We start from the raw sequence: 7,938 nt of genomic DNA, 5'->3' as shown, positions 1-7,938 counted from the left end.
TCTATTAGTTTCAGTGTATCTGGTTTATGTGAAGGTCCTTTATCAACTTGGACTTGAGATTTATACAAGTAGTTAAGAATGGATTGATTTGCATCCTTTTACATGTTGAACTCCAGTTGAACCAGCACCATTTGCTGAAAATGCTGTCCATTTTCCAGTGGATGGTTTTAGTTCCTTTATCAAAGATCAAGTGATCATAGGTGTGTGGGTTCATTTCTGGATCTTCAATTCTATTCCATTGATCTTCCTGCCTGTCTCTGTACGAATACCATGCACTTTTTATTACTATTGCCCTGTAGTACAGTTTGAGGTCAGGGACAGTGATTTCCCCAGAAGTTCTTTTATTGTTGAGAATAGTTCTCACTATCCATTTTTTTTTTCCAAATGAACTTACAAATTGCTCTTTCTATCTCTATGAAGAATTGATTTGGAATTTTGATGGGGATTGCACTAGATCTATAGATTGCTTTTGGCAAGATGACCATTTTTTACTAAATTAATCTTGCCAATCCAGGAGCGTGGGAGATCTTTCCATCTTCTGAGATCTTCTTTGATTTCTTTCTTCAGAGACTTGAAGTTCTTGTCATACAGATCTTTTACTTGCTTGGTTAGATTCACTCCAAGGTATTTTATATTGTTTGTAACTATTGTGAAGGGTGTCATTTCCCTAATTTCTTTCTCAGCCTGTTTATCCTTTAAATAGAGGAAGGATACTTATTTATTTGAGTTAATATTATATCCAGCCACTTTGCTGAAGTTGTTTATCAGGTTTAGGGGTTCTCTGGTGGAAATTTTAGGGTCACTTAAGTATACTATCATATCATCTGCAAATAGTGAAATTTTGACTTCTTCTTTTCCTATTTGTATCCCTTTGACTTCCTTTTGTTGCTTAATTACTCTGGCTAGGACTTCCAGTATTATATTGAATAGGTAGTGTGAGAGTGGTCAGCCTTGTCTAGTCCCTGATCTTAGTGGGATTGCTTCAAGGTTCTCTCCATTTAGTTTGATGATGTCTACTGGCTTGCTGTATATTGCTTTTACTATGTTTAGGTATGGACCTTGAATTCCTAATCTTTCAAAGACTTTTAACATGAAGGGGTGTTGACTTTTGTCAAATGCTTTCTCAGCATCTAGTGAGATGATCATGTGGGTTTTTTTCTTTGAGTTTATTTATGTAGTGGATTACATTGATGGATTTCCAAATATTGAACCATCCCTGCATTCCTGGGATAAGCCTACTTGATCATGATGAATGATTGCTTTGGTATGTTCTTGGATTCAGTTTGCAAGAATTTTATTGAGTATTTTTGCATCAATATTAATAAGAGAGATTGGTCTGTAGTTCTCTTTCTTTCTTGGGTCTTTGTGAGGTTTAGGTATGAGTGTAATTATAGCTTCATAGAATGAATTGGGTAGTGTTCCTACTGTTTCTATTCTGTGGAATAGTTTGAAGAGAACTGGTATTAGGTCTTCATTGAAGGTCTGATAGAATTCTGCACTAAAACCGTCTGGTCCTGGCCCTTTTTTGGTGGGGAGACTTTTAAGGACTGCTTCTATTACTTTAGGGGTTACAGGAATGTTTAGATGGTTTATCTGCTCCTGTTTTAATTTTGATACTTGGTATCTGTCTAGAAAATTGTCCATTTCATCCAGATTTTCCAGTTTTGTTGAGTATATGCCTTTGTAGTAGGATCTGACTTTTTTTTTTAAATTTCCTCAGTTTCTGTTGTTATATCTCCCTTTCCAGTTCTGATTTTATTAATTTGAGTACTGTCTCTGTGCCCTTTGGTTAGTCTGGCTTAGGGTTTGTCTATCTTGTTGATTTTCTCATAGAACCAGCTCCTGGTTTGTTGCTATTTTGTATAGTTCTTTCTGTTTCAACTTGGTTGATTTTAGCCCTGAGTTTGATTATTTTCTGCCGTCTACTCCTCTTGGGTATATTGGCTTCTTTTTGTTCTAAAGCTTTCAGGTGTGCTGTCAAGTTGTTAGTGAATGCTCTTTCCAGTTTCTTTCCGTGGGCACTTAGAGCTATGAGTTTTCCTCTTAGTACTGCTTTCATGGAGCACCACAAATTTTAATATGATGTGTCCTCATTTTCATTAAATTCTAAAAAGTCTTTAATTTCCTTCTTTATTTCTTCCTTGACCAAGTCATCATTGAGTAGAGCATTGTTCAGTTTCCACGTGTATGTGGGCTTTCTGTTTTTTTTTTCCATATTAAAGAGGAGTCCATGGTGGTCTGATAGGGTACAAGGGATTATTTCAATCTTTTTGTATCTGTTTTGCCTGTTTTTTAACCAATTATATGGTCTATTTTGGAGAAGGTACCATGAGGTGCTGAGAAAAAGGTATATTCTTTTGTTTTAGGATGAAATGTTCTATAGATATCAGTTAAGTCCAATTGGTTCAAAACTTCTATTAGTTTCATTGTGTCTCGCTTTAATTTTTGTTTCCATGATGTGTCCATTGCTGAGAGTGGGGTGTTGAAATCTATTGTGTGAGATGTAATGTATGCTTTAAGCTTTAGTAAAGTTTCTTTTATGTATGTGAGTGTCCTTGCATTTGGGGCATAGATGTTCACAATTGAGAGTTCCTCTTGGTACATTTTTCCTTCGATGAATATGAAGTGTCCTTTCTTATCTTTTTTGATTACTTTTGGTTGAAAATCAATTTTACTTGATATTAGAATCGCTACTCCAGCTTGTTTCTTGGGAGCATTTGTTTGTAAGATTGTTTTCCATCTTTTTACTCTGAGGTACTGCCTGGTTTTTTTTCACAGAGATGTGTTTCCTGTATGCAGCAAAAGGCTGGGTTGTGTTTATGTATCCAGTCTGATAGTCTATGTCTTTTTATTGGAGAATTGAGTCCATTGATATTAATAGATATTAAGGAAAAATGAATGTTGCTTCCTGTTACTTTTGTTATTGGCAGTGGAGTTATGTTTGTGTAGCTATCTTCTTTTAGGGTTGTTGGAAGATTACTTTCTTGCTTTTTCTAGGTTGTAGTTTCCCTCCTTGTATTGAAGTTTTCCACCAGTTATCCTTTGAAGTGCAGAATTTGTGGTAAGATATTGTGTAAATTTGGTTTTGAAATGGAATATTTTGGTTTCTCCATCAATATCGATTGAGAGTTTTGCTGAGTATAGTAGTCTGGGCTAGCATTTGTGTTCACTTAGGGTCTGTATATCAGTCCAGGATTTTCTGGCTTTTATAGTCTCTCGTGGGAAGTCTGATGTAATTCTTATAGGTTTGCCTTTATATGTCATGTTACTTTTTCTGTTACTGCTTTTAGTATTTTTTTCTTTGTTTTGTACATTTGATGTTTTAATTATTATGTGGCGGGAGGTATTTCTTTTATGGTCTAAAATATTTGGAGTTCTGTAGGCTTCTTGTATATTTATGGACATCTCTTTCTATAGGTTAGGAAAGTTTTCCTCTATAATTTTGTTGAAGATATTTACTGGTCCTTTAAGTTGGCAGTCTTCACCCTCGTCTATACCTATTATCCTTAGGTTTGGCCTTCTCATTGTGTCTTGGATTTCTTGTACATTTTGGGTTAGTAGCTTTTTGTATTTTGCATTTTCTTTGAGAGTTGTGTCAATGTTTTCCATGGTATCTTCTGCACATGAGATTCTCTCTTTTATCTCTTGTATTCTGTTAGTGATACTTGTTTCTATGACTCCTGATCTTTTTCCTAGGTTTTCTATCTCCATGGTAGTCTCCCTTTGTGATTTTTTTATTGTTTCTACTTCCATTTTTAGATCTTGAATGGTTTTGTTTAATTCCTTCACCTGTTTGGTTGTGTTTTCTTGTAATTCATTAAAGGATTTTTGTGTTTCCTCTTTAAGGGCTTCTACATGTCTACCTGTGTTCTCCTTACATTCTTTGAGAGTGTTATTTATGTCTTTCTTAAAGTCCTCTATCATCATCATGAGAAGTGATTTTAATTCTGAATCCTGCTTTTCAGTGTGATGGGATGTTCAAGGTTTGTTATGATGGGGGAACTGGGTTCTGATGATGCCATGTAACTTTGGATTCTGTTGCTTATGTTCTTGTGCTTGCCTTTCACCATCTGGTTAACTGTAGTGCTACCTGTACTCACTGTCTCTGACTGGAGCCTGACTTTCCAGTTATCTTGCTTGTGTCTGATCTCCTCAGGGTCCAGATGTCTCTGTGATCTTTTAATCCTGAGCTCCAGCTGCTCTGAGTACAGTGGTTCCTTTAGGAAGTCTCAGGATATAGTGTCTCCAAGGTAGCAGACCAGCTAGGTGTCCAATGTTCTGGGTGCAGTGTCTCCTCTAGGATGTCTCAGGATAAGATGTCCACTGCTCTGAGTGCAGTGGCTCCTCTAGGATGTCTTGGGATATGTTGTCTGTCGCTCTGAGTTCAGTTGTTCCTCTGCCGCTCTGGGTTCAGTGGTACCTCTGCTGCTCTAGGTTCAGTGGACCCTCTAGGATGTCTCAGGATCCGGTGTCCATACAGGAGCAGACCAGGCAGGGGTCTGCTCCAGGCCTCAGGTCCGGGAGGGGGCAGAAGGAGAGTAGCATTCCGCAGGGGTGGGGTTTGGGCATCTGCTGAAATCTGAGCTCTCTCTGCACCCAGCTATGGGCATATGGTAGTGTGTGGGTGTTGAACACTTTTCAAAAGCAGAGAAGCATACCCAAATTTTCCAATCTTAGAAGAATCAGAAGCCTGGCAGTGGTGGTGCATGCCTTTAATCCCAGCATTTGGGAGGCAGAGGCAGGTGGATTTCTGAGTTTGAGGCCAGCCTGGTCTACAGAGTGAGTTCCAGGACAGCCAGGACTACACAGAGAAACCCTGTCTTGAAAAACAAAACAAAACAAAACAAAACAAAACAAAACAAAACAAATCAGAAAATTAAATGCGTGTATTATAATCAGTGAACATATGTATCATAATTAGTAAATGTAAGTCATAAGACTAGAATAGCACTAAATGCTTATTATATATTAATTTAATGGAAGAGAGAGAAAGAGAGGAATAAAAGAATAAGAAGAGAGATGTCCTTGTATTTTCCCACAAATGATCAAGGCAAACATCAACAAAGTGATGTCATCTTCAAGAAATAATACATTAGTTTGTGTGTGTGTATGTGTGTGTGTGTGTGTGTAATAATGCCATGTGGGGAAAGAATGATTGTCCAGTAAATAAGATCACTTCCTTCTCTTAGAGAGGACCTTAGTTTAATTCTAAGCACCCAAATTAGTAGTGGCTCATTAGTAGCTATAACTTTAGTTCCAGGGTATCAGTTGTTCTATGGACTTTACTGACAATAGGCACATATGAGGTTCATAAAAATAAATACTGGGAAAATAGTCATAAACATGATTTTTTTCTAAAAATAAAATAATACTAACTACTCTAATGTGTTTTCCCACTTAAAATTACAAATGACAAACAGAAGTTAGTGTCAGTAAACACAAATCTACAGAATTTTTTCCCATGGCAAATGACATTTTAATTACCCAATAAATGCACATTCATCATAGAAAAATGGTAAAGACAGGCACAAAGAGTAAACTCATCATAATGTCACCACTGAGCTACAGAAAGATATGTAATATATGTATTCACAGAGTTCTAGAAGCATGATTTTTTAATTGTAAAAATTATTGTGAATATATCTTACACGTTTTCACTTTAATTTCTGAAATATTCCCTTTAAAATATTGTTGTATGCTTTTATTTTTGCACTCTGTGTGTGTGTGTGTGTGTGTGTGTGTGTGTGTGTGTGTGTGTGTGTATTTCCAGAGTACATGTGTTCCACAGAGTTCATGTGCAGCCAGAGGACTATTTACAGGAGTCAGTATTCTCCTTCTACCATATGAGTCTTATGGATCCATCTCAGGTCATCATACTTGATAGTAAGTCTCTGCTGATCCATCATGGCAGCCTGGGAAATCTCATTCCTACAACACTCATTCTTACAACATAATGTCAATCATTAACAGACACTATTATAGCTTACACCTCCAGATTTAACTTTTTTTCATTTGTGCTTTTAAACTCTCTCTCTCTCTCTCTCTCTCTCTCTCTCTCTCTCTCTCTCTCTCTCTCTGTGTGTGTGTGTAGTTTCTTAAACCATTTATTTCTCCTGACCGGAAGGTGGGCATTGCTACAGGTGGATGAACACAGAGCACTGCCTGCAGCAAGGCTCGAAGAACAGCGGTGCAGGTAGGTGAGGCTAGCACTCAAGCGAAGGTGCAACCATTCCAGCCCACGTTGGCTGCTTTCATGTCTTTATAGTTGATGTAGAGACCAGGTCCAGGCTGATGAGCAGGCTGTCAGACTGCAGGCTGCACAGCAACTTGCTGTAGTTGCGGTTCTGTGCTCCATCAGTCTTGCCTATGCTGTGCAGACTTTAGAAGGCACAAGGGTCGTTCATGCTGCTAAAAGTCATGGGCTGGTCCTGGACCACGTGCACTGCAATGTACTGTGCCGACTTGCAGGTGGCCTGCACCAGCTGTTGGGTGGGCTCTGAGAGAAAGCCCTCTGACATTGAGGCGCAGGGAACATTGGTGTTCACTATGAACATAGGCATGGTGGCAGTAAGACTGTGAGCAAGGACTGGAGGATGATGGTGTAAAGCATGGAGTGACCCAAGCCACCCATTAGGAGCACAGCCTGAAACTCTAAACAATCCTGTTCTTCTACCTCATGACTGTGGGCCAATGTAGACAACTTAAATTTTAAATTTTATGTTAACAAAGTCATGACTTTCAGTTTTCAAAGAAACATTTTGACAATCTAGACTATATTTTTAGAATATACTTTCATATAAAATTGTTATAGCATGTTCCTTTTAGATGTGTTTGTGGAGGGGTAGGTGTGTGAGTGTGTGTGGGTGGGTGTGTATGTGAGTATGTGTACATATATGCATGTGCATTTATTGATTTTTAAGTTCCCTGTTGTCGTTCACAAAATGAAACAACACCAATAACAGGACAAATTTTCTAACAGAATCTTGCTGTGAACATACACAGAGGCCTGCCTAAGCACTGCTGTACATATCTCCCATCTCAGTTTCCAAAGACTCTCCAGAAGCTAGATTACTGGTTTCAGAATTTAATGTTTTTCCTACAAAAATAACTTCTTGCTCATTCCTATCTTCCAAATTATTATGAGCCCCTTCCATGGACAATTATAAACTACACACTGCAAAAGACTTTGAAAGGAAGAGTAAGATGGCTCAGTGTGCAAAGTCATGTGCTCCCCTGATGCATTGGGAAAAAAATCTTCACTAAGCCCATATCCAATAGAGGGCTAATATCCAAAATAAATAAAGAACTCAAGAACCTAACCACAAAAAAACAACAAAAAAACAAAACAAAAACAAACAAACAAACAAAAAACCAAACAATCCATTCAAAAATGGGGTACAGAAATAAACTGAGAATTCACAACAAAGGAATCTCGAATGAGTGACAAACACCTAAAGAAATGTTCAGTCCTTAGTGATCAGAGAAATACAAATCAAAACAACCCTGAGATTCCATCTTACACTAATCAAAATGGCTAAGATCAAAACCTCAGGTGACAACACACATTGGCGAGGATGTGGAGAAAGAGGAACACTCCTCATTGCTGGTGGTATTGCAAACTGGAAAACCACTCTGGAAATCAATCTGGAGGTTCCTCAGAAAATTGAAAATAGATCTACCTGAAGACCCAACAATACCACTCTTGAAAATATACCCAAAAGATGCCTCACCATGCCACAGGGACACATGTTCCACTATGTTCACAGCAGTCTTGTTTGTAATAGCCAGAAGCTGGAAACAACTCAGATGTCCCATGATAGAAGCATGGATAAAAAAATTTTGTTCATTTACACAATGGAATAACTGCTCAGCTATTAAGAATGAGGACATCCTGAGTTTTACAGAAAAATGGATGGGACTTGAAAATATCATCCTGAG

At 37.9% G+C, this 7,938-nt stretch overlaps 1 pseudogene; it reads right to left on the bottom strand.

The window, feature by feature from the left end:
* Nucleotides 1-6,210: 6,210 nt before the first annotated feature.
* On the bottom strand, nucleotides 6,211-6,560 carry LOC117701663 (macrophage migration inhibitory factor pseudogene; annotated as a pseudogene).
* Between the last annotated feature and the right edge of the window lie 1,378 nt (nucleotides 6,561-7,938).

Source organism: Arvicanthis niloticus, unplaced genomic scaffold, assembly GCF_011762505.2.
Source record: "Arvicanthis niloticus isolate mArvNil1 unplaced genomic scaffold, mArvNil1.pat.X pat_scaffold_1695_arrow_ctg1, whole genome shotgun sequence".
Lineage (NCBI taxonomy): Eukaryota > Metazoa > Chordata > Mammalia > Rodentia > Muridae > Arvicanthis > Arvicanthis niloticus.
This window is presented reverse-complemented; position numbering and strand designations above follow the sequence as displayed.